Source organism: Hetaerina americana, unplaced genomic scaffold (assembly GCF_022747635.1).
Source record: "Hetaerina americana unplaced genomic scaffold, ioHetAmer1.1.p SCAF_1, whole genome shotgun sequence".
NCBI classification, from domain to species: Eukaryota; Metazoa; Arthropoda; class Insecta; order Odonata; family Calopterygidae; genus Hetaerina; species Hetaerina americana.
The window spans coordinates 106,011,134-106,038,683 of record NW_027286069.1 but is presented as its reverse complement, the minus strand read 5'-3'; positions in this window follow the sequence as shown (position 1 = coordinate 106,038,683).

Sequence of the window (27,550 nt, the reverse complement as noted above, 5' to 3'; positions counted from 1 at the left end):
TTTTGAAAGATTGAGTATCATATGGAAGAACGTTAAAACATTGCATTAAAAATTCAATTTCCATTCGGGGATGTATTACTAGGGTCTGCGAATTTTTCTTTTCTCCCCAAGGATTTACCTTGAACTTTAAAGAAATTAATTGCCATATTCGATGATAGCATGTAGAAATAGTTTTCTAAATTGTAATTTTGTAGCCCTCTAGATTACACGTAGAAATCTGATAAAATGATGTTCCAATCACCCAACCAAACCATTGCCAAAATATAGTCAAATCCATAATTCACTTGTTGTTCATTAGAGGGGAAAGAACACTTTTCCATGGAGGTAAATACTTGTAATCAGTAGAGACTCTGGAATTTCTCAACCCATTCCAAGATCCGATCATTGACACTGCTTAGATTTAGATGCATTTCAATGAATTAAACTAACAGTGCTTTCTGCGGGAATTTTTTTAATTGTTGAAACGCCTCTAACGTCATATTAAGGAACTTGAGGAATTTCTATCACCCAATACATAGAATTTCACCACATTTTTTCTTGTACAACTGTTATTGTTCAACGATCTTTCAAATGCCTTGTTTACTTTCCCAAGTTTAGACTTGGAATTATTTTTCTACGTGAACGAATGCCAAATTCCTACCTCTATGAGCGCGTCCTCTCCTTGAAATGATTTTTTATTGATTTGCATTTATTTAACGTATTACTATACCCAACAATGAATTATTATTTAAGTTTTAATTAATGTTGAGATAGTTTCCAACTCAATCACGCTACCACATGATGTGATAATAAAATCCCCATTGCTGGCTCGTATCTGCCATCTACCTTTCCAGCAGCTTTGCAGGGGAATACGAGTACGTAGGCTCGCGGAGAGTATCGTAAAAGCTGTGTAAGAATGATCTGCATGTACCATTAAGGCTGAAATAAGTCGCGATACATACTTAACACATCGGCGAAGAGATGCAATGTGGAATATGTGAACGGTGATGGCCTCTATCGCCAAATAAAAAATTTTATGATTGTAATCTGAATGTATCAACAAATACTGTTAAATGGTGGCCCCTTTATGGGTAAATACATATTGACGTTTCCCGATTCTGAATCGTTGGGCAGCTGGACATTTTAACTGACATTATTATCATCATTAGTGTGTTTCACAAATTTCTGAGGATTTGAAAGTTTGTAGCTCTCCATTAAATCCGAATCCGATACTGGTTTTCTTCTCCGCTCCTCCGCGACTGTCGCATTCCTTAAGGTATGCGTGGAATGAGATCGTGGCACGCAGATATCGACGGATTTCAGTGTATGGATTATATTCCGCGTGCTTTTTCTCTCGTTGAACATATATTTTTTCATTCTTCAGTCATTCACACGACCCAATGTTTTTCATTTGGTCCAAAAAACCCATTCCCTTCCTCGGCTCATATGATTTTCTCCCTCCCATTACGGCTTCCATCAACCCTCTGCGCCTTCTTCTAATTTCATCCGGCAACTGTTATTTCTACCACCATTATTAACACTTTATGGTTATTTTATTTTCCTCTTTAGCAGATTTATTTTCTCCTTTCTCTCCTGTCAATCCAAACTTGACGTTATTACTGTCACATGATGTTCATGTGTTCCATTATATTTCTTAAAAATATATATTTAATGTCATAGCATCATGATTGTCTATACCAGGCGAGTATAGCGTTACAAGCGATTAAATAAATTCACTCACTACGTTTGGAACGACAGATAGTGAAATGCAAAGTTTTTTCCGGTGTGAATCCACCTCCTGCCACTCACCCTAGCGGTGGCTTGAATGGTCCTAAAAAACTACAAAAATACGATATACATATTCGCAAACCTGGGTGTATCGCAGCTCTGGTCACGCCGCGTTTCAAGAAAATATATGCAGGAGTAAAGAAAGAAAGAGGCTTTAGGAACTTTATTTTTAGACTTACGTGAACATTGGTCAGTGATAGATAAATATTTGCCTTTATTTTGGAGGGAGATTGAGTCTCTCCTACCACCTCACCCAGAAAAATTCCCTAAAACCCCTAAAAAATGAGGGTCAGAAGGTGAGATAGAAACGAGTTAATTAGCACGTGGATAACCCAGGATATGGAAATGGTGGTCCAGCAATCGCATCGCACTTACATCCTACAGTGCATTATGTACACGTGTAATGAATGAAGCAATTTATCCATGTTCACAAAGAAGGATGATAATGGCACAAGGAATAAGCGCGTCGAAATTTCATACTCGATGAAATTTTCTTACAAGTAAACAAAAGTCAGATTTTATTACTTCGAAGAGAAAAAAATGAGAATAAATAGATTCGATGTCATTCTTAGATAACAGCACTGAATTCATGATTCCCAGTTGAAAATTCTCTGTTCACATTTTCGGTAATTCTTCCCTCGCACCAAACAAATTGCACCACCTATTATTTTTATTTTTTTAATGGAATACTTTCCTATTTAGAAATTCCCAATTTCATATTCCTTTTACGCTGAAACAAGTTTAGGGGTGACCCTATTTGGGTAACCTGAAATTCAGTTAAACGTCGTAGAAATCGGCAGGCATGACTTAAGTAGTTTCATTATATTTCCTAATAAGTTATAACTTGCCCCTAATTATTCATTTAAAAAAAATCACTTTTCCTTGAAGTGACTCCATATTTCTACACTTGCGTCGAGTAGCGTGTCAGAGAAAATAATTAATGACGCTCATTTATTTTAATGGCTAGTTTTCGTACGGTAATACAGGTAATGCCTGCATGATAATTGCCGAAGAAACCATCAGAAACAATAACCTTCAGGATTGGTGTCGTGTTATAATTAGCGATGTGCTAATCGATCGAAAAAGCGTCAGTACTACATTAAAAACTGGAATAAATACTGGAGGCGTTTCAATTTGCAATCGTAGGTCCATTAATAAATCGAAAAGCAGGTCCTTTCATCAATTGAAAGGCGTGCAGTCCTGGTTCAAACTGCTTGACTGGACTATTTTGTCCAAACTGATTCTCCGAAAAGTGAGGCAAAACGTTTGGTTCAAAAGAGTTGTACATTAAAAAAAATTAACGGTCCGTCAATATTGCGTCAAGTTTCGTTTTCTAAATTTAGAGATACGTACTCCAACCAAACACATTCCGGTCACTCGATTATTTACAAAAATTCCTGAAATTCAATTTTTTAAAGGTCAATTATAATTTCACGCTAAAATTGATGATAGCTAAATACCAGCAACATTTTTGTTTCTACCTTTTCTTCCGTTGAATATTCTTGACTCCGCTTTCACACACATACATATATATGTGTGTGTGTGTGGGTCGCGGTGGTCCAGGGGGTAGGGCGTTGGACTACTGACCAAAGGGCCCGGGTTCGATTCCTGGGCAAGCCTCTCTGGGTACCCTCAGCTCCACCCAAGCTATGTGATTTTTACAGTAACCATATCTTCCTGGGGAACCGTTACAGGCACAGGGAAAGGAACCGGCCCCCCTACCCTGATATGTGAATTTCACACGCCGTATAGGGCTTAGTACTGGGTGAACTCTACCATCACCTACCAAAGCGACCCTCGGGTTGATTACTGTGTTTATGGTTTTATATAACACAAGTATAAATAGAAAACACGTAAAAGGATGCTAATCTTTAAAAAATCGTTTTCGGCCTTTTCTGGTTCTTATTTCTCTCTAAATAACTCTGTCACCCGTGGATAAGCTAAGGGTACTGCAAAAATGGAACTTTTGGTCCTTCAAGGCATATAAAGGCGTCATAAGGGCCCCGTGGCACCTCACCCTAGCACGACTACATTCCATCCCGAGCAAACCTCTTCCTATCCACCCTGGAGAAATAACGCGCTACGCTTAGGTCAAGAAAATCAGTTGAGTAAACAGTTTTGCTTTTTTATGCCTATGCTTATCATCTTTTGCCCTCACAAAGTCTCGTCAAATGAATATAAATTAGTTAGTGAATGCAGGAAAAGGATACAACCTCATCTCTCACTAATTCAAAATTATGAAAAAATATTTTGTGGGAACGTTTTGCGATGTCATCTTTTATCCCTATTTCAAGAAAACTTACGCTACATTCTGAAATGGTCGCATTGTAATGCACATATAGTGGGTAACTCCGTTAAAAGTTACTGCCAAGGTATTTCCCGCAGTTTCCTGGAAGACCTACGTTCTTCCGTCCGAGAGTTCCGAGTTTCGTTCGAGTATTTACAGTTGAATGAATGCAGTTTGGTATAGCTAGCCTAAAGGTTTTTGAAATCACTCCAGATGTGTGTATACAGGTATAAGCCGCAATCGAGAATCCAGATTTTCTAGAATGAGATCGTAACTGGAGATGAGTCATGGATCCACAAATATTGCCATGAAACATAATTCCAGTCCTCCCAGCAGTCGGTTGATAATATCAAAGACAATGCAACGAGGCAGCTCATGACCTTTCAGGAAAAGAACTTTGCCGGTTGTTCTGAAAAGTGGAAGAGACGCCGGGGATAGTTGTGTGAGGTCCCAAAGGGAGTAATCCGAAGGAGACTATGGTTTTGTTGTTCTAGGTAGGATATTTTGCTCAAAATATGGCATGGCTGGACCCTTTCCGAACAGGCTTCATATTTATGTGTGTGTATATATATATATGTGTGTGTGTGTGTATGTATATATATATTTATTTATTTATATACATATATAGATAGAGAGAGAGAGAAAGAGACACGAGGATTAAAAAACAGGGAAGAATAGCAGGTAATGATCGAGCGAGAGCGAAGCTTCAGTCAACCTTGGGATATCAACCAGGGAAATGGAGAAGAAGCTTTTATCAATGGGCGCTTGTATTATTGCAAAATCTCTTAATGCCCCTTCTCTAAAAATTGTTTAGCAAAGAGGGACCTATGCGTCCTATTCGGCCTTTATAAAAGCAACGGAGGTCAATCACCCTGATATTAAGGTGCCTTCCCGTCTGATAAATGCAAACGTCACATTCCGAATATCCCTTTTATTTCTTCACACTGGAGCGTTCCGATGGGATCGATTCCCATTTCACCTTGGCGTTTCTTGAGGATTGTGGAGGCGTTTCCTGAGGAACCTTAGTGTTCATTCGTGGATGAGCATCAGGACTTTAGGAAGTTGGTGCTTGGTTGATGCTCTTCTCCTCCCGTCGAACCATTTCAGGGCCCACCCTCGGATGAGCCGGCGCCACGAGTGAGTACCCCTGCCCCTTACCCCCCTCCCCACCGTCCACCGCTGCGCACGTGGAGGAGACGGGCGACCGAGCCTCGCGGTCGTCACGGCGCCGGCTCTCCAACCCCTAACGCCACCGCACTCGGGCGGGGAGGAGCACACGTGGTCTAATAACAATGCTGCTGCGCTCTGGGACGACGAGGAGAGGAAATAATGAAAAATATATAACTGAATATTAATATTCATGGCGCTCGAGTTTCATCGGCCATTAACCGTTTATTTTTCCTCCTCGATGTGTTTTCCCTCGAAATTGAATTGCGTGCTTTTCCGGAAAAAGTTTCTCGTTCCCGGAAGCTCCGTCGTTCCGCCATCGTCCATATTTTCTCCGCCGCTTTTTTCCACTCCGGCAATGACTCCGGCGCTTAATGGCTCGGAAAGAATCCAGTGAGAGGGTCGACTCCTCCTCCTCTTTTCGGCGGCGGACCGCCATTAGCTTGGGCCCACTAAATTTCCCCGGCAGTTTTCGTGTGTTGTTTCGTGGACCGCTTTTGTGCAATTTATGAAGGCGTGGGGGGGAGGCGGGGGCGAAGTGGGAGTTGGAGGTGGAGAGGCGGGTCGCGGATGGCGCGCGCGCGTAGGAGAGGACTAACTGGCAAACAGAAGAGGAGTGGAGGGGGGAGAGGGAAGAGGAGAGGGGCCCCTCCCCTCTTCCCACCCGCGAAGGCACCGCGGCGATGCAAATGCCATCTCCCGCCGAGTGAAAGAAATTGGGTGGGAAGGATTCCAGACGCTGAAGCAGTGGGGTTTGCGAGCGTGGAATTGCTGAGAGTTTCGAGGGGTTCTTATCGATGAAATCGTAATTCTTGGCGGCCGAGATGTTTCAGGGAATGGGGGAAAAGGCAGAAATTATTAGTCGTAAGAGTGGGGAGAATGGGATTACTATGAAGGATAAGTGCCGCCGACTATGCAGAGGCACATTAAGAGTCATATTTTGCTAGTTTTCACGCCTCAATTTACAAGTACTTCACTTGTACTTCTCACATCTGTGTTTCATGTATCTGCCGTGAATATCTCATTATGTTTTAATTCATTTTGACCGGCATCATATTTTTAATATTTGAAAAAAATTCCGTATTTTACTTAAATTGCAAAAGTGGAATATATGTACCTCAGAAGAAATCCTATATTATGGGTAACATAAATAATAATAACGTTTTTGGAGGCAAATGGCTGTGCATCAACAAGCAACGTTATCAACCCAAGAGTCAATTTGATAGGTAAGGGTTGAGCTCACTCAGTACTAAGCTCCTAACGGCATGTGAAGTTCACGCATTAGCGGGGTTCATTAAGGGGGGTCAGATCCTTTCCCTGTCCAACCGGTGGTTTCCCAGAAAGAACTGGTACTCGAAAAATTACACTGCTCGGGTGAAGCTAAGGGTGACCGGCGGCTTCCCGGAAATCGAACCTGGGCCCACTGGTCTGTAGCTAAGCGCTCTGCCTATTGGACTGCCACGTTCCTGATGCAAAGATACATTTTTAAACTTATACCCATGTTATAACATGTTTTAACCAATTATTTGTTTATTAAGAAAATAAATTTATGGATTAAATTTTAAAGATCATAATTAGAGGTGCTATATTATTAAACTCTACATAAAATTTGAAATATTTGAAATTTGGAAAATGGGTTGTAATGTGCCCCGGGAGAGTCAGCAAGGGGCTCTCGTTCAATTCCGTAAGGGTTTTTGGGTAATGTGCCAGTTGTAACGCTTCTTAACAGGGATGATGGAGAGTAGTTCAGGATGTGTCCTGCGTACGGTTCCTTCTTGCATTATTTCAGTCATCACTTATGTTTATTTGGAAACGTTTATTTGTTTTTCATTTGACTGTATGCATATCACTAAAACAAATCCGTTTTCTTTCAAGTGAACTTACTTTACAGCGCATAACTCACATTTGAACTATTTGGTATTTCAGCTCAAAGCTCTCTCATCTTCCTTGGTTGAGGTTTTCTTTCTCTTTTAGAAATATTTGCCTTTTGGTTATTAATCCCGATAATTACGTGATGGGGGAGCGATGGCTACAGGTCCTACGGATCATTACGAAGAGAGAAAGAGGAGAGCGGCATGAAAAAAGCCAAAAATGGCTGAACACTTAATTCAAGGACGGCCACTAAAAACACACACTTGAGACCGAGTGGTGGTCTCAACTCACGATGCTCAGAGAGGACCCTTTCATCCAGAGGGGAAGGGATATGAGCACACACATAATCTCCGACTTTGCACCTTTTTAGGACTTGGCATCTTATTTCCGAAACGGGCCCACTACTGTAATGTCGGAGCTAGGAGCTTTGAATTCGCCCACGGTGCTCACTGACAGATAGTGTGGGAGGGGGTTGGAATAGGGTGGAGGTGGGGTGATTGGGGGATGGGGGGGAGTAAAGAATGATCTTGGTCGAGCTGTCTCACGTCGCTCATGCATTCGGGCACTACCGCGTAGATTTCCGGACGAGCGTTTCGGACTTTGTGATGAACAAGGCGCCACTTTTGCATTTGATCCCACTCCATCGTCATATTAATGAAGAAGTATCGTATCGAGGCTTATCGTAAGATTGATGGCCATTTATATTGATTTTGGGGGCATTTCTGGTGACATTCCTTCATTCACCTAGAGTTCAGGTCCTTAAACCGTTTCATTTGGTACATAAAAGTGCATACGAGTATATTTGACTTTTATTCAGTTGTTTGATTTAATCACGATGAATAAATATCATAATATTAGTTGACATACCCTTTTTTATTCTTTATAAGCGCGTAGATAATCGTTATCTAATGTCAATGTAGGCCTTGAATTAAATGTTCCTTCCTCCCTTCAAGAGCAACCGCATACGCATTTACTCTCCGTGGTAATCTTCTTCAAAATCGGCGCCTTTTCTTCAAAGTTTTGGACTCATCCCTCCATCTTTTGAGTCCTACTCCATGAATTTCGTTTAACTATGATTACCCTTAGATGTTTCGTGCCCTTTCTTCCGATATCCCCACGGCCTTGGCTATCTCATTTACCGTCCCTTGCCTATTGTCCAACACGATATCATGTACCTTTTCGATGGTTTACGGTTTCGATTAAAATCAGATTAATTTTTAAAAGGTCTGTGCCATGATTTCAATTTATTCGAATTAACCTTCAGAAAATAATGCTTTTAAAAGTATGCATTGAAAGAGAAATGACATATAAAATCATTAAATCATGTATATTTCACCGTATATTCCTACCGTCGGTGCATTTAAAAAAAATCATCACTACAAATCATTGTATATTTCACTTTTTGAACTTGTAAATTGATAATACAGGTATACCTGTATAGTAATGAATATGGAAATTAGTTATACGCATGTAGTTACCAAGAAGACGGCTGCAAAAAGTTTCTTTACGTTTAAAAAAATTAACTAACTAGCTCTGGTTTTGAATGCTCATGAAGATCCCTTTGATATTGCACTTTGAATCGAGGACTCCCCTCGCAGTATGCTACATTGGGAAGATTCAGGAAATTCATGTTTTCATGAGTTCCAGCAACAATTTTAATCCATCGAGAAAGGAACCATAATTCCCAACTTAATGTCAATTGTCTCCAATGTGAATGTTGCTAAGTCACTGTGCCCTTTCGTTGCCATTCCTCCACAGTATCTCCACGACAACCCAACTCACTCATATTCACGCGGTCTCAACGTACTTGCTCTCCCGCGCAATACATACGTAAATGTCGACTATATAGAGATTGTGGATGAATGTCCCTGGGTATCGCTAAAGGACCTAAGTTCCCAAGGCGAAGAATATGTAAGGTCAATTTTTCTTCCCCTTCCACCGAGGAGGAGCTTCATGGTTTAAGGTGGCGGTCGTTGTTGCATGCCGCTCGATTTCGCCGCCCCTTCCGGCCCGTAAACATCGCCTTAAAAGGCCGGACCCGATGCATCGGGCGAAGGTCTTTGATGGCCGATCGAGTTGCATTACCATTACTTTGAAGGGAAAGTCCAAAATTCCCCGTTACGGTGCTTTTCACGGGTAGAGGGTTGGTCCACTCCCTATGGATATTTCTTTAGCCCGGAAACCCTCCCCCCTTCCCATGCTCATACCACGCGCTTTCCAAACCTCCTCCCTCCATCTCGTGTAACCCCTAAACTGAGTATCGGTGAAGCCTCCTCATCGGTCAGGGTTGCTTCAGTTTTCGGACGTTGCGGCGAATCCATCGACGGTCTTCGGAGGAGGCATTTCATTCCAGAGTTCCCCTCCGCTCCCGAACCCGCTCCTCTGGAAGCAGATGATGAGCGCTGTGAAGCATGGGTTTCCAAATATCGCTTTGGAGATAATACACGCCGGAACACTCACCGATTTTAGCAAATTACACATATTTATTGGAATTAAATCACTTGTTCTCCTTTCTCTTCTTGGCTCCATACGTCGAATATTAATTTCCAGCTGTACTGTATGCATATTGCTTCTGTATCTTTGGCCTCACTTCTTTGTAGGAGCTATTAAGGACATATTATATTATTTACTATGCATAGATATTGTCAGATCATGCCAAAAAATGTAGGCCACATAAATTATGTGTAATTTTTTTCATTCTCATAAATCAATATGCACTCATATGTATGAGTATATATATTATTATCATTAGGTAATCTACCGGTTAAGGTAGGTTTTTGGATGGACGTAATTACTAATGAAATAATTTGTGGCCCCTAGCAAAACACAACGTCCTACTCTACATTAGGTCCCTCTTCAGCTCTGAGTACTTCCTTCCTTCCTTCATCCCGTCCAACATCCCTATACTGTTCCTTCCCTTTCCTCGTTTGCCTAACATTCTCCCCTCAATTACAGTCTCCAACATCCCGCTGCCGATCAATACCCCCTTCAGCCACTTTTCCTGTCTCCATTGGATTGCTCCCAACAAACCCCTCTCTCCGCCCACCATACCAAGTACTTCATCATTTGTTTTCTTCTCTGTCCATTTCACCTTATCTATTCTTCTCCACACCCACATCTCAAAAGCCTCCAGTCTACGTCTATCCTCCTTCAACGACCACGTTTCCGCGCCGTACATAGCTACGCTCCAAATTAAAGTTTTTACGAGTCTTTTCTTAACATCCTTACTCAACGTCCCTGTCATCAGCTTCTCCCTCCTTGTGAAAGCCTCTTTGTCTAGCGCAATCCTTCTCCTTACGTCCCTACTACTTTGACCGTGTTGGTCCAAAACACTTCCGAGATACGTAAAATGTTCTACCCGCTCTAGTTTTTGTACTCCTATTTTAATGTTAAGCTTAGCCTTTTTCTTTCTAGAAAATCGCAAATCCTTTGTTTTATTAATATTGATTCTCAGCCCATACCTGTCGCACTGAATTTACAATTCACTCAGCAATGCTTGTTACCCCTTGGCTGACTGACAAACTAAAGCTTGGTCATCAGCGAACCTAACTAATTTCACGAATTCCCTGCCCCCTTTATTCCTACCTCCAGTTCATCCCATGCCTCCTTAATCATTTCCTCTGCATACAAGTTGAACAGCAACGATGATAGTAACCGTAGTGATTCCTAAACCTATATCTAACCAGAATATAATCTAGTTGATACCTCTCTGACTCACCTGACATTTTCCATGTATACCTGCGTCTTTTGTGGTGTCTAAACCAAGTGTTGGTGATAACTAACCCCTGTCTCCTGCAGAACTCAGCTGCTTGCTCCCCGCGATTATTCCTCGTGCCTAAACCGTAGTCCCCCACCTCATCACCATCTCTTACTTCTCCTACCGTCGCATTCCAATCCCCCATCACTATCAAATGTTTCCCTGCAGGAACACACACGATTATGTCCTCTAATTGATCGTATACCCGATAGACCTCTTCCTTTGTATGGCTGCTCGGTGGCATGTATGCCTGAATAATAACCAATTTCGTCCGCTTTTATCTCTACTAGCAATATTCTATCCGTTACCTGTTCTATGTTGACTACGCTTCTTCCTAGCTCTTCATTTAATACTGTGGCAACCCCTCGTTGGCTCTCGTCCCCGCCGCTGTATATTATTCTATAATTATCACTCCAGTAATCCCCGCTAGCCTTTTTTCTCCTTTTCATCCCTCGCTTTATAGTATGTCTATATATATATATATATATATATATATATATATATATATATATATATATATATATATATATATATATATATATACATATATGTATTTATATCACGTATATCGAGGCATATTATTGTTGTTGTTCAAACGGTTACGGTAGGCTTTGGATTAACCCTGCATTATAAATTGTACAATAATACCATTCGTCCCGCTAATAACCAAAAACACAGCCTGAGGCTTGGCACTGCAATGTCTTGCCTAAATTCCACAGACCAATTATCTCCCTTCATTCCGTTCAATATGCCTATCCCTTCTCCTTCTACGTTGGCCCAACCTTCACCTCTCCATCAGAGTCTACAACATCCCATACGAAATATTAACGCCCTAAATCCATCTTTCCTGCCTCCTTCGGATTTCTCTCATCAATCCTTTCTCCTCACCCACCATGCCCAGTACTTCCTCGTTTAGTACCTGTCTGTCTATTACACCTTTTATATCCTCCCTTTCAGGAATATTCCAAAAGTTTCCAATCTACGCCTGTCATCTTGCTTCATTGGCCAGTCTTCCGACCGTCGTACATGACTACACTTCATATCATAGTTGTAACGAGAATTTTCTTAACATCCATAGATGATCAACAACTTTCGAATACCAAGGCTCACGAGAGTTAAAGTAGTGGCAGAAGATATTCCGGTCATCGTCGTTACTTTTAACTTGGGCGAAACATCACCCTCTCTTAAAAGTGTAGCTTAAAGTCAGTAACCTCTGCTAAACCAATGCTCGACTTGGTCCAATGATAATCTCACTAGGTTAGTCAATGTTTTCAAACCCAAACTGGTAATTATCAAAGATTTTGTCCTTTCGGGGCAGAGCTCTTAGGTTTGCGCGGAAGTCCTCGAAAGGCTGCGGGAAAGAGTACAACGCGTAGGGAATAAGATCTTTGTAAAGTGGAAGCTGCACTAATAAAACACTCGCTCCCACGTCAATTTCTTTGTGGCCAAGTATCTCGCCAATTGAGTGGTGGCGACGATGCCCCAGTGACACTACAGCCACCGTGAGCCACCGCCGGAATCATTTTTGTAACCAAAAAAATAAACTTGACAGGCAAATATTTTTGAACCCTGGAATGGGTCAACGAGGCTGCGATCAATTTCAGTCTCAACTCCTTTGTCCAAATGATTTCAATACCAAAAGTAAAGTCATGCAAACATAAACTTATTAGGCAAATAGTAGGTAATGTAAGGCAGGGGAAAGGGCATGGGGACGAAGACGGGCAGATATGTGGCCTGCTACCTCTTCTCCACCCGAGGGGTCAAGCCCGTTTACATTCACCAGATTGTATTTTAAATTCAATCTGCCCTCGGTTACATAAGCATACAATAAAAAATGATGAAACTTAGTCATATTTGTTCAAATATAAAAACATTTAGACGATAGGTAATTAATTTCCCAGTCTTAGTATGTTACGTATATTAATGGATGTGAAACTGCTACCATTTTTTATTCATATGATTAAGTTAACAACATTTTTTTGGCTTCAGAAAGGGGTTTTTTATAAAAGGTTGCTTTTAAAATACTTTGGTGATAGGGATATTGGAAAATGAGAATGAAGAGCTTTTATATGAAATCAATAATATTTATTTCCCTATTAAAGGAGTGTAATGCATCTCTTGAAAACCGTAGAACTCTTTTAACTGAGTCAGTCTTACTCCATTATTACTAAATCCCTATCTAAGGAAGGAATGTATGCATACTTGTACAAATGGTCAGCTGTTAGTTTTTCATTAAATTTCGTAATCTGTGAAGTACTGGTGGACATTATTTATTGAATTAATGGAGTAGTTTGGTAAACATATACAATAAATTCAACCTTTAGAGGACTAGCTTTAGATATTACTCGCTGAGGCTCATTTATAAGTTGCGTACAAGGCTTGTATTTTCAGAGAAATGAAATTTTAGAGCCATATTTTCACAACAACAGCAAGCGATGACGAGTGGGTTGTACTTCTGATTAAGTATCTTCAAAGCTTAGCTTTTATTACCATTGCATTCCATGGTAAATTATTACCATCACAGGACTGACGTTGTATTCAAATGGTGTATAATAACTGGCATGAATTCTTCAATTAACCAATAGTCTTTGCCTATCCATATTAAAAGAATTGGGACCAAGTTCTTTTCATATGGATATGAAATACTTCCACGAAGTGAAGCCTGAAACAGTAGAATATAGTCTTTGCCTACTTTATGAAGTAACTATGCAAAGAACAACTTACCATTTGCCTCACCGCCGATCTCGGTGGCGGCGGGTTAAAGTCCACGCCCTCCAACTCAGAGGTCGCCGGCTCGATTCCAGCCAAGGTGGGTTTTCATCCACCAAGGGCTTGGGTGCATGCAATTGTGTCTAATGTAATATGAAGGGGCAATGTGGAAGAAGTGACTTTAAAGTCTAAATCTTGCCCCAATGAAGTCATTAAATAAGTAAATACAATCGCATTTTTTTCAGAAATTTAGCTCCCTAGTGGTACAAATTTCCTCTCCTATTTTTGCAGTAACATCCTGAATCAATTTATTTTTACACATGAATGCAATGACAAATATACTTGAGTGGAATTAAAATAAAACCATACCATCAATATCAGGTAATATTAGATTGTGCATTGCCAACCAGCCCATAAATAAGTTTTAGAAAGGAAAGCATGGGTTAGTGTAAATTAAGTAGGAGGAAATACTTAGAAGAGAATGACCAATTCCTAACCCTCGATATGCTTTTTGTCTAAATCTGATGAATGATCAAGGAAGTCTGATGAGGAGATTCAATGATTTCTCAATTGTGGCTCAAAGGGCTACCATAAAACGACCCGCGATTTAGTTTTGTTTTTAAATAGGTGATTTTATAAATCTATATTCTAATTGACGTCACGTGTACATTAAAGAAAGGACAAAGATTATTTAAGAGGGTTCACCTTCATTACATCGTGTGGCGCCTTCTCTGTTTGTGCCTTCTGCGGTCTCTCGACCTCTGGTAAAAGCCCTCCCAGAATTCATGAAATAAATCATCTGGGTCCTCAGAACCGTCCCCGCCACCAGAAGATGAGGTCATGGACCCGATAGACTCATCACTTAATTCTTCTTTCAACTCTTCCTGAAATCTCCCGGCTAAATTTGGTCCAAGACCCAAGGTACCATCCCACATCAGTCTCCAGTCTCCGTCGCCAATGCTACCTTTTTTTCCATCATTAGCATTTATCCTCCGCAGCGGTGTCTCCACCCTCCTGCAACACTGCACCTGGCGAGATCAGCATCAATACTCTCCTTCTCCTCCTTTTTCGATTTGCAGTAGCCTGCGAATAAGGAGTAGTAGGATTCAATTAATTAAATACTACTGCGTTACAATTTCCCGTTTGCCAGCAATTCGGTGTATTTCTCGCTCTAAAAATCGCTCGACCAAATGCAAAGCCTATTTTTCATGGGTTTCAATTCATTTTCGACGCTCTGCAATGGCACGATAAATCTTCCTTCACGGATCACTATAGTCAAAGGGTTATTTTACATTTAAAAGGTTTACACTTATCTCTTTTAGCACTAAAAGATGTTTGGAAATATACGCATTTAAAGGCCATTGTTTTTAATTGACCGTTTGCGCGGAGCATCGAAGCACATGGGAAAGCTCTAAAATCCCCATAGCTATTTTCTACTAATTCCACAATATTATTCGTAAATGGTAATATTAATTTATTAAAATAAGACTAATTAATGGTATACATTATGAAATATTACTAAAAGGTACTACTCACACAAACATGCACCCATTTTTTAAGTGATGAAATTGATGTAGACATGTCTCCATAACCATGGTGCCGTCGGATTCGACAAACAGGAATGGCCCTTTGGCCATTGTGGGACGTTAGGTTGAGGAATAAACCTAAAATAGCACCTCACGTAAGATTTTATTTGCACAGTAGCGCTGCATTGGCGTGTCCAAAATATTAGAGGAGCTACTCTAGGAATCTATCATGAAGCGAAGGGTAAATTACACATTGAAAATCTTGCTCAAGTTGGAAGGAGGTCCCTTTAGCAGTGATGCTAAAAATGTATTATTACCCCAATCGTAGTACGGTAGGAGAGCTCATGTTAATAAAATTAACTATTAGAGATTAACTACAGAACAGATGTCTGTTAAGATCATTGTTTAAATTCTCTGTTAGAAGAGTACTAGGTAAATGTGATGAAAGGTCAAAGAGAAATGTTATCTGTCGTTGGTTAGGCCTCATTTAGAATATGCTGCAAGTATACGGGATCCTCACAAAGTTGGATTAATTTCCGAATTGGATCGCGTGCCACGAAGGGGACCTAAATTTGAAAAACGTTATTATGATTAACCTAGTAGCGTGTCCAAACTATTAGAGGAGCTATGCTAGGAATCTAACATGGAGCGAAAGGTAAATTACAAAATGAAAATCTTGCATTATTTGGAAGGAGATCTCTTTAGCAGTGATATAGAAAATGTATTATAACCCCTATGTAGTACGGAAGGAGAGATCATGTAAATAAAATTTAAAAAATTGTGCGTAGACTAGATAATTTTAAGAGGTCATTTTTCTCATGAACGACAAAGGTTCCTAATGACATTGTCCGACCGCAGTTGGGTCATGTTATCCTAAAAATTAGTCTGATGAGTATTCACCCACTGCCACACGTCCGAGCGGTGGCTTGAAGGGTTTATAAATAAATAATAAAAAATCTTTGGTACTTGGTACACCCAAATAATAATACTTGTCATTTAAAGTACTGTTATAATTGCTCCACTTATTGGGTCACTAGGCTAGGAACTGCAAATTATACCTAAAAACACCCGTGCGGGGGAATACCAAATTATTTTAAACAAAATGGTATTTTTTCATTTTACTCCTCTTATTTATAGAACTGCTGGATGAAAAATACATCTTTGACATGACACATTTGCGCCGGCTATTCACATATGCTCGAATTTAATTTATTGAGCGATTTGGTCTGCATCCTCGACAATCGATGGATAATGAACCTCTCCCGCAATTCAGCTTAACTACTTTTCGTTCCATTCTTCCCATCATTTTGTTTTTTAAGCATAATACAATTGTTGTCCTCCCTATAACCCACACCACCTTTACTGGCTGACACTTGCCACCCTTTTGAGCTACAAGTTCAGTCAAAATTCATCTTGCTGATTAACTCGTGTCTTGGATATTCATAAAATTACGTTGGGTAACAGCTTAAGGAAAACGGATCAACTACTGTGTTAAAATGAGGCAGATCACTTATCTCAGGATGTTAAAGACATATTACAGGCCCCGACTTACTATGTTAGACCAGATCATGTGCATTATATCAGGGAGATTTATATTGTAGAGCGATTAGATTGCAATGTCGTTTATGCCTCGCAAGATTAGAGATCAAAAAAGATATGATCGCCCGCGCGAAGAGGATAATTAGTGTCGACAGTGTGTATACTGTTTCGATATCACGCGTGCATCTTAAATAGACCCATTTTCATAAGATTGTTTACCTGTTCTCCATTTTTTATTTTATTGATCCTCAACAGTGTTTTAAATAACACTATAATTTAAATGCCCGTCCGTATGTATTCAGACGCATCACTGATGAACAGGCACTGCGCGGACTACCTTTCATCTGTTTCTTCTCCTTCGACCTATCTTCCTGCCTCCCTACAAGGAGGAATTATCATTGCTCCCGCCAGCACAGCTCTAGGGGCAAATTGGAAAGTACAAGCTCTACAAAAAAGTTAAGGTAGTTGTCCCACGGGGAGGGATCGGAAATATAATATATATTACAGTTTTTTAGTACCCTGCAAGCCACCGCTAGGGTGTGTGGCAGGGGGTTAGTACACCCTAGACTCCGATGATTCTGCTGGCCAGTGTTTCCTAGGGATCTGCTAACCCTTGTCTAGACTAGTCGCGCAAGCTAAATATGTTCCGTAAAATCTCCATGAGGAAAAATAATTGGATCACCATATTTTATGTTAATCATACGTATTCCCAACCCTAACCCTACTTGTGGGTCAGCAGACCGCGTGTATTTCCCACCAGATAAGTATCACACGTTTTTTTCGAATTATTTCTTGATTCATTCAATGCTTAAGAGCCAAGGTAACCAAAATTGTACCAAAGATAGAAGATTTCGCCCATCCTTCAATATTATTCACTTTTTAGTTCCCTACAGGGCACCACCAGGGTGTGTGGCAAGGGGTGATTGCACAACAGACCAAACTTGACCCAAAACACCTTTCGCTCCTACCGCGGTCGGGCAAACCTAATTAAAGTCTCCATCAAACACCATGCACCTTCCCTACTACATTCTACACTCTTAGCACAACCCCTAGCATTAGACTTCCTTCCAGCATCTCTCCCAGTCACCCTTTTTCATTCTCCTGCGCTAAATCCTTCCTTTCCTCCAACCTCACCAAAACATGGTAGCAATGGTTATGCCTTTCTATCGATTCACAATGCTTCGTCAACAACATCGATTCCCACATCCCAAAAATCTTTAATATACCCTCATCCTCTTAAATAAACTGGAAGGATGTCTCTATAGCGGAGATGTTGAAAATGTATTATTACAATTATGCATTAAAACATTACTCTCTCCCGGAGTAAGAATATCATCAGCAAAAAGCGCAAGTTATATCTCGCAGGATTTACCGTTTCACAAACCGTGCTGAATTTTATTAATAACTCTTAACTATCGAAGTGTCTCACGATCGAACTGATATTTATACCTTCGTTACCTTGCTTGATATAGATGTGAAGGAAATAGCTCTCTTATTACACAGCTTCTCTGTCTCCACTTTTAAATACAGGTGATTTAGGAAGGATGTCTATTTAGTAATGCTGTTGAAAATGTACTACTTCCCCATCGTACTAAGGTAGACGAGATCATGCCTTTGAAGTTAGGGATATTAACTGTCGAACAAATGAATTTAAAATGCATTTTTTCCGCGAATTATATGGGATCTTTACAGCGTTGTCCGACCGCGTTAGAGGCATTTGTATTTTAAATTTGGCATTTTTAGTACCCTGAAAGGCACTGCTAGAGTATTTGGGAGGGTTTGAATACTCACCGGACTAATTTTGACTCGTATACTTTAACCCTACCACGGTCGGACAATGTTATTCTTTTCCCTTACCATTCTTAAGAAAAATGACATCTTAAATCTATCTATTCTTCACTTGATATCTCTAATTGTATCCACCTGATCTCACCTACTGTGGTTCGATGGAGGTAATAATACATTGTCAACATTATTGCTAAAGGGAAATAGTACTTCTACTTCGTGCAAGAGATAGAATCTGTAATGTAACCTTCGCTCCGTGAGTAATCCCTATCCTAGCCCCTTTAATATTTTTGATACGATACGAAGTTTATCATAATAACATTTTACACATCTAGCTCCTCTACACTGCACGCTATCCAATTTGGCAATGCGTCCAACTTCGTGAGGATCCCATATACCAGGAGCATTTTCTTAATTCGGCCCAAGCAGCGAAAGATAACATTTATCTTCAACCTTTTGTCAAATGAACCCAGTGCTCTTCTAATAAATCCTAGTTTTTTGTTAGCTTGTACACATATTCGCTGGAGATAATATCCCTAATATTTTTCATACTGCGTGACCTAACCTTTGACCTCGCAATGCTTTCCTAACGTCCGCGTTGTACTTAATAGGTTCCGTGTTAACTTTTATAAATTTACTGGGAATTAAGCAGTTGGCTACTGAGCGCTTGATCTGAAGAAAGTGTTTCCACGTGTCATCAGTATTTCGCTGATTACTATTTTTCTTAAAATTTAAAAATATTCGGGTCAAAATCACGAGGTTGTGTACTCACCACCAGCTACATACCTCAGTGGTGGCTTTCAGGGAACTAAAACTAACATAAAAAATACTATTAGCCGATTTCCCATCTCTGGTAACCTCTTGACTTCTTGAATAGGATTTTTAGATAATGCCATATCGATATACAGGTAGCTCTAAATTTTATATCTAAGGCCAGACATACGTACAATATTCATATCCACGGGCAACATCATAGTCATTGTTAAGTTAGCCTCTGTCTTTCATCTAAAATACGACAAATGCTTTCTTTTTGGGTAAGTTATTTATTCAGTTAGGATCGTAGTGCCCTCCCTGTTTATAAATCATTTTCACAATGATCTAGAAATTATAATGGAAATCAGTAAGGTAGAATTTTGGTTAGCTAGTCAATAAACAATAACTATTGAAATGTATTTAACCATTTCGCGATTTCCCAATTCAATCATTTGTTTTTTATCCCTGATAGTTCATCATTATGGTCCTAGAGTTACTTATGCTCCCCACTGCTCCTTCTATTGCCTCATTTATTGTATGACTCACTTACGTTGAGTTATTATCTCATTGCAAACTTTCTACTGTACAGGGCTTTGACCTCAGTTGACAGCCTCAAGAATTTCTCTTGCAATGATTCCAACTTTTGAATACTAATATTCCTGACTTCTATGACTATTGATACCTCTGTGTTCGTACCGTTGCGTTTAATCAGACAGAGGTGCGTGTTCCCTTGGGATTCACCTGCTTATATTATCCACCGTAAGACTTGTTTTGAAGTCACCGCGGTTAAGTCGGGAGGCGCCTTGCCGCCGTGAGACGGGGCTGAGCACGTCTCCAGCGGAAATGGCTGAGGAATTCACTCTCGGAGAAGGGTGGTAGATCCCACATTTCCTTCTCCCTCTCTTTCATTTGGAAAAACGAGCCTTAAAGGAGAAAAGCGCCACCTGACCTTTTCAAGTCCAAGGGTTTAGCGATCGCTCAATGAAAGCATCTCGAGCAGCGTTTAAAATCGATCGTAGGGTATCCGTTCATATGTATTCATTTCTGACACCTTAGAATTGTTGTAAACATTCCGAGGTTTAGTCCGAGTTTAATCCGAGGGAAGTAGGCGTATTTCGGTTGCTGTATCAATATAATGTTTAAATGATAACTGTAAAAAATATTGATGCTTCCCCCGTGCGATTGAAGGCAACTTTGATGGACACAAAAATTGTACTTACTTTTTTAGGGGAAGATCGCCACTTATTTTGTTTTAACTCTAGGATAAAATCGTGGAAATATTTTTCTTCTTAATATTGGCGGAAATTTCTTCCGGAATATATACTCAATAGGACGTCTCTGAAATGTATTGTAAACTTGAGGATAGGCGGAATCTGCATTAACCCTCAATTCTCTTTCATTAAAAAAATAATTATCTGCCTAAGTACTTATCTAATAAACTTGTCCTCGTTAACAGCATGCAAAGTGTGAACACCAAGGGAAATAATATATCTACTTAATACCTCGACACGACACAACTTTTAGGAAGTATTTTCATGTAATAGCCCGTGGACTCTGGAACACTTTGCCTAAGGACATTAAAAATTGCCAGTCACTCGCTTCATTCAGATGTACTAAAATGATTCTACATGACCATAACACTTCTCCAGAAATCCACTCCTATGCAGACATAAATCTTCCCAATTTCTCTTTACCTGGAAGACTTCTAACCATCAACTTTTCCTTACTTTAAAACATATCTTACTTTACTTTACTATGCATGTGTGCATATTCATGTGTATTTATTGTACTGTACTTTTTTGTATATCGTGTTGTACAGGTTGCGGAAGCATAACTTCCTTTTTTATAGGGCAACTTTATTTATTTTTTATTTTATTATTTTTTCACAATCTTGTAAGGTTTTCGCAGGTTTTTCACACCCCTACTTCTTTGTGGGTATTTTCCTGCGTGGGTTTTTTCTGGGGTCTTCATGTCTAAACTCCCTGGGTTTTCCCCACAAAATTACTTCTTTCTTGTCCGGATTTAAGCGCCGTACCATTCATATATGCTTTAACTATTTTTTTTCCTTTTTTATCTCTTTATGTTCCCTCTTATTATTATTAAAGTTGTTATGTACTTGACGAAGGGTTAAACGGAAAAAAGAGACCTTATGGTCTCAACTTTGCCCGAATAAAGGCTTTTATCTATCCATCTACTTTGCAGCGCATATATCTTAGGTTATTTCTTTTTCAGTTGGCCTTGCATCTGCATGATCTTTCCTTTCATGCCAGATTTTTCTTTTCTATCATTCTCACGTCGTCTCATAACATCCACTCTAACCTGGGTCTCCGATATAAAACTTTTAGTACCATTGGCTTTCAGTGCGCCAGTATAAAAATTTCTGCACAAACGGTGATCTGCAACTAGATCAGAAGGCCATGAATTAAAGTATTACGCAAAAATGAACACTCCAAGCTTGTTTCGTAAAATTTCATCATGGGCGCATGCTTCCCCGAAGAATTCTGTTCTGCACGGAGAGTAGACAGATGAAAGGCGATTATTTCACATGTGTACTCGTAATCGCGGAGTATTAAGGGCAGGAAAAAGAAATATTCAAGTCGTTCCTCATCACATTTGTTGAAGCCTTAGGTTCGAAGCTCGCTGCGAGGAATGCGCGTTTCTATAGCCACCAACAATGACACCGAAGAAGTTTTTACCTCTAAGAAACGTTAATTGAAAAGGAACACCGTTGGGGGACTATAGGAGGAATAGTCCCCGAGAGCATTGAAATATATATCGCGACCTAAAGCCACAATCCCAAACTCCACGAAAGGTAAAAAGTATTAACGACTTCGACGACTATTAACCTAATACCTGCACATTGCGCTTACTTGATTAAAGAGATGGAGGGAGAGGAAATACTAAAAGAAGGAACCGTTTTCGTATATCACTTCTTAACGGTTGCGACAACAACTCATTGTTGATGCCGGTCGGTACACAAAAGTCAGATTTTATGCGGCTCACAGCCATGACACAACGACAAGTTAAAAATTAATTGAATCTAAAAGCGTCTGCCGTGTCAGCCGGGGGCGAATGTCGGGGGAGGGAATCTCCGTTTGGGATGCGCGCTCGTCGCTTTTCAATTGGCGCGCGTGTAATGACGCCCTCGCCGTCAATGAATGTGGTCGGTCGGTCGACACTCCGCAGCCCCAATGGGAGAAATAATAGGGGTAGTTATGATAAGGGGATGAGGGTGAGGGAGGAGGGTGTCGGTAAAAGAAGCTGGAGGGAGCGCGTTCCCTCATCCTTCTAGTGAGGGGAAAAAAACACTCCTGGGCAGCTTTCTCTCTCTCTCTCTCTTCTTTGTGCGGGTATAACTCACACCCAAATATGCGCCCTAGCCACGGCGACTCTGTGGACCAAATGACTCCCCCTTTACTTATTTTCATTTTCCCCCGCCCCAACAGCATCCTCCCCCCCCCCCGCACACCTACAACCACCGCCATCCCTCACCCCCCGCCTCCCTCCTCCTCGAAATTCTCTTCTGGCGATGCCTTCGCGAGAAAGATGAGGAGAAGAAGAGGAGGCTAATAATAATTTAAGAGTCGAGGGAGAGAGACATTTAATGCATAAATATGGACGAGGGCATAATCCCCTTTCGGCTTTGTTTATAGTGCATGCGCGGCCGTTGCTGGCGGGTGGGACAATGGCGGCGGAGGCGAGGGGAGGGAGGAGGCGAAGCCAGGCCGTTTGAAAAAGGCGGGACACCCGTCGCGGCTAAATCACGGCTTTAGAGGGGGCGAGAGAGCAAGAGGGCCAAGCACGTGTTCGTGTGTCTGTGTATAAACATAAATAGCTCCATAAAAACGACGCTTGACTCGCTCGTGGGATTCCTCCGCCTCGCGCGGCCGGATTGGCGGTAGGTGTGTGTGGGGAGGTTTGGGGAGGTGGGGGGGGGGGGGGGTGCAGGTGGTGGTGGTGGTTCCATCTCTGTGTGGGTGAGTGAGTTACTATCGCCGCTCTCATTGTCGTCGTCTCACACGAGGTGTGATTTGGGACCGCCGGGCAGCTACGAACACACTCGCGCACCACACAAAACGAGCGGAGGGGTCGAAGATCCAATATTTATTCCAACGGGCGACTCTTCTCTCGCGCCTTCCTCCCCCCCCCTCCCCGTTCGCCCACCTCCTCTTCCTCCTCTGCTCTCCACCCCTCCCCCCCCTGCGCGCGAGGGTGATTAATATTAATCGCCCTCAGCGGTAGAGTGAGGAGGAGGGGGGGTAGGCGGGGAAGAAGAGGGGTTCACCCGAGGGACGACGCCCTGTGATAGTCTGCGCTCAAACACACAGAGGACATCCATGGCACATGTAAGGACGCGTGAAATTTCAACTGGAAATTATCTCCGGCGATCAAAGGCGTTGTTGTTGTGTTCGAATTGATAGGATGACCATGTGTGTGCGTGAGTGAGAATAAGCCTATCGCCATTCACGTGACAAAACATGAACTTTAAGCTCGCTTTATTCGATCGTATCTCTCCCTATCAAAATTTCATTGTAACAGGAGGCACTCAAGTGCGTCAAGGCGAAGTACTAATACTGTCATGTTGAAGCCCAGCATAAATTGTTCGAGGCGACCGGAGCTCGAAGAGCTTACCTCGTTCAGATACCGATCGCGTATCGTATTGCATAGAGGAGTAAACACAGACGAATGCTGGAAATATCGAGGCATGTTATCACTGCCTACTAAAGTTATGAATTATATAATATCAAAAATAACATTTTGTTAATTTTAATTAAGGTGCTCTGACGTAGATGTATGACGAGTGATAACGACCCTGATGTGTTGCGTCTATTTACCATAATTTATTGATATTCCATTAAAATTGAGACAAATCTTAACGCACTAAAAATATCTGCATTAAATTTATACTCTAGTGCTAGAAATATATGAAGGAAGTACGCAAATGTCCATTTGATGATAGGGAAGAAGCAACTACTTAAAAACCATAAGAGTATTATCACCACAAACCCTGTGAATATTTAGATTTGCAACCATGTGTGCACATTTTCTACAAAACACACTCCCACACACACACACACACACACACACACACACACACACACACACACACATATATATATATATATATATATATATATATATATATATATATATATATATATATATATATATATATATATATATATGTTTATATATATAAATATATAAAAACACAGATATAGATTTTTAGACTATAGAGACACAAAGAAAGGACAATCACAATATGCTATTTTTTGACGTTGCGACGGCTCGGCTGTCGTCTTTAGAGTGGCGTTCTCGGGGAAGAGCGGAGAGGATATGTGCGGGGGAGAGGTGGGGGAAGGAGAGGTAAGGGACCAATAGGAAATGAATATATATATATATATATATATATGTATATGTATATATATACACACATGAGTATATGGTACGGCACTGGTACGACGCCTGAATCCGGACAAATTAAAATTTTGTTTAGAAGTAAATTTATTAAAAAAAATGAAAATGAAAATCCTTTTACATGCAAGTAGTTATATCTGTCAAGATTAACATTACTCAATGTAGCCCCCTTCGGCCGCAATGACCGCCTCCAATCTTGCCCTGAATCGATTGCACGCACTGTTTAATGCAGCGCTGTCCATATTCGCGAATGTTGCTACGATAGCGATGCGTAGAGATACGACATTAGGGTTCCTCGTCTTATTGGTAACTCTTTCGACTACACTCCAAATATAATAGTCGATGGGGCTCAAGTCCGGGCTATTTGGGGGCCTGAACTCCTTTGATCAGAACATGTCAATGTTATCTGAGAGCCAGTTTTGGACTAAATGACTCGTATGAGCTGGTGCACCGTCCTGTTGAATGTCATATTTACTCCCCGAGCCCACAGTTACCATCTACGGTCCACTACATTCTTAAAAATTTGCAGATAGACTTTATTGTGATAGTTTGTCCTTCAGGTTTCTTGGTTGGTTCTTTACTTAATCACCGTCGCCACCAAACTTCTCCGTGATTATACTCTCTCTTGGTAACAGTGTTTGCTAATGAATACATTCATGTCAAAAATTAGCTAAGTATCCTTTATTTCTCTCAACAATGGCAACGTTATTTAGAAATTAAAATTCTGTTATTAAGTTATTATTATAAATGTTCAATGAATTTAAATATAGCTGGTAAAATGATTAAAAAATAGTAACTTTTCCCCGAATAGAATATACATACGAGTTAAACGAGCCGTATTCAATACAAAAATATCTTTTTTGAGAAGAAACCAGTTGTCCAGTGATACTGTGGAAAACCTCATTTAATTTATAAAATTTGACGAATTTTGTACTAGTAAACTTCAAATAGTGCTCATGCGTAAGCCTTTCGGTCCTAGGTACCGTTTGAGATAATATCTTAATTCCGGAAAATTGCAAAAATTCCGAAGAAGGCAGGGAAGATGAATGTAGAGCATTATGATTGGCGTAGAGTGCTAAAGACTGTGTTGGAGGAGAGGTCATTAAGTGGGGGAAGGAAAAGGATAGGCAGGTTGAACGCACTCAAGGGAGCAATGCAGTGTGTAGAATCGAAGAACAGTTTACTGAAGTTTGATGTCAGGTTTTACTTTGTTAGGAAGTGCAAATATATGTACTGTTGTTCAATTTGTTTCCATTGAAAAACTATCCTAAATGCTAGAATTCCAATGTAATAATAGGAAAAATAGTTTTTGATACCATACATACCTCAATAAATACGCTCAATTTTAGAAAGATCACGGACACAAAAGACCTACGGCTTTACTCCTTTACGCCTATAGCAACACCTGGAGTATATGAACGTGAATAACGAAGCTTATCATATGATATATTGGCTAGGAAAACCCATGGTTCTTATTGGATAAAATCTTACAAGTGAGAGGGGCTACGGAGCCGTGCAGTGCATATCTCTAGGCAAAGGAAATGTGAGTCAAGCGATTGAAAATGACGGAAGCAGGATGGAGATAAGTGTAAGAGGAAAACATTCCGAAGAGTAATGACTTCGCGAGCGACATCATTGCACCTCTCCAAGCACTTTTTCCATCTCCAGGAGGTTCCACACTACTTATTGAATCGATGAGCGAGAATGGGAGATGATGTAGGAGTGTAGTCACAGAATGAACAAAATATCGGAGAGAGTTATTGAAGACAGATTTAAAGTTTGATGATATAAACTAATAAAATCTATTTGGCTATTAACATAGTGGTTCTATTGACTGGAGATAATTTCTCAAAAGTCCATGATAAACACTATTACATGTTGACGTGAGCATCTCAAAGACTTCTGCCCAGGTCAACAAACGCCTTTTGCCCTGCCCCAAGCCTTCCCCGACATACTTCCAGCTGCTCCTCATCATTCCATCCGAATTTCACCGTAGCCTCCTCCTCCTCCCGACATTCTTCCTTCTACTAATTCCTTCAACATCTCACTACCTCTTAATAAATTCTCCATCCATTTTCTTCCCCATTTCTTCCTCGATTTTCACTCACAACTCCCTCTCTTTTCCTCATTCATCCTCCCATCTTATTTTCTCCACAATTCTCCATTTGTTAAATAAGAATGGAATTGGATCCCGTTCGACTCATTATTTCCTCTTTGTTAAATGTGATGTACGCAACTCGCGTGAGTTTGGACACGCCACGAGGTAGGAAATATTTGGCCTTACGATGAATGAGGGTTAGCCGTTCCTTCATAATCCGTTTCAAAGGAGCGCTCCTCCCATTACGACCCCTGCGCCCCGCCCTTCACTCTTCCCCGTCCCTCCTTCGACCGACACCCACGCCGCGCCCCCCGTGGTCCTCAACGTCGCGGGAGGTTGTGGGGGTGCAAGTGTAACCACACGCGGGTCGAGTGGCTCGGGTGGGGAGATGCCGGATGGTCCACACACACACCACGTCTTCCCCTCCCCCTGCCCCGAGACTGTTGCATCTTAAAGCGCTCCTCAAAGCCCCTTTTTAAAAGGTCACAAACACGTCTTAACTCAAACTGGATTAGCGTCCTGTCCGTTTATTCACCCCGGCCGCCGTCACCTAATGTGGCGGCGCCACCCACAGCGCCACAATTGAAGGCTTTAAAGCGCCCCTCCGTCTTTTGTGCAATCCACACACCCCCCCCCCCCATCTCTCTCTCTCTTCCCTCTTCATCCATTGTGCTTACTTCTCATGAAGACGGGGTGAGGCAGGGGACGTTCCGCTCCCATCTCCATCCGGAACCCACCTTCTCCTCTCCACCTCCTCTTATGACCTCGGCCCGCCTGCTTGAAGGCCGAGGGCAGCCGAAGAAGCCCTCGGCGGAGAACGGCAGCGGTGTGGGTTTAGATTTGCCCCATGAGCAGAAAGAAATTTGATATTT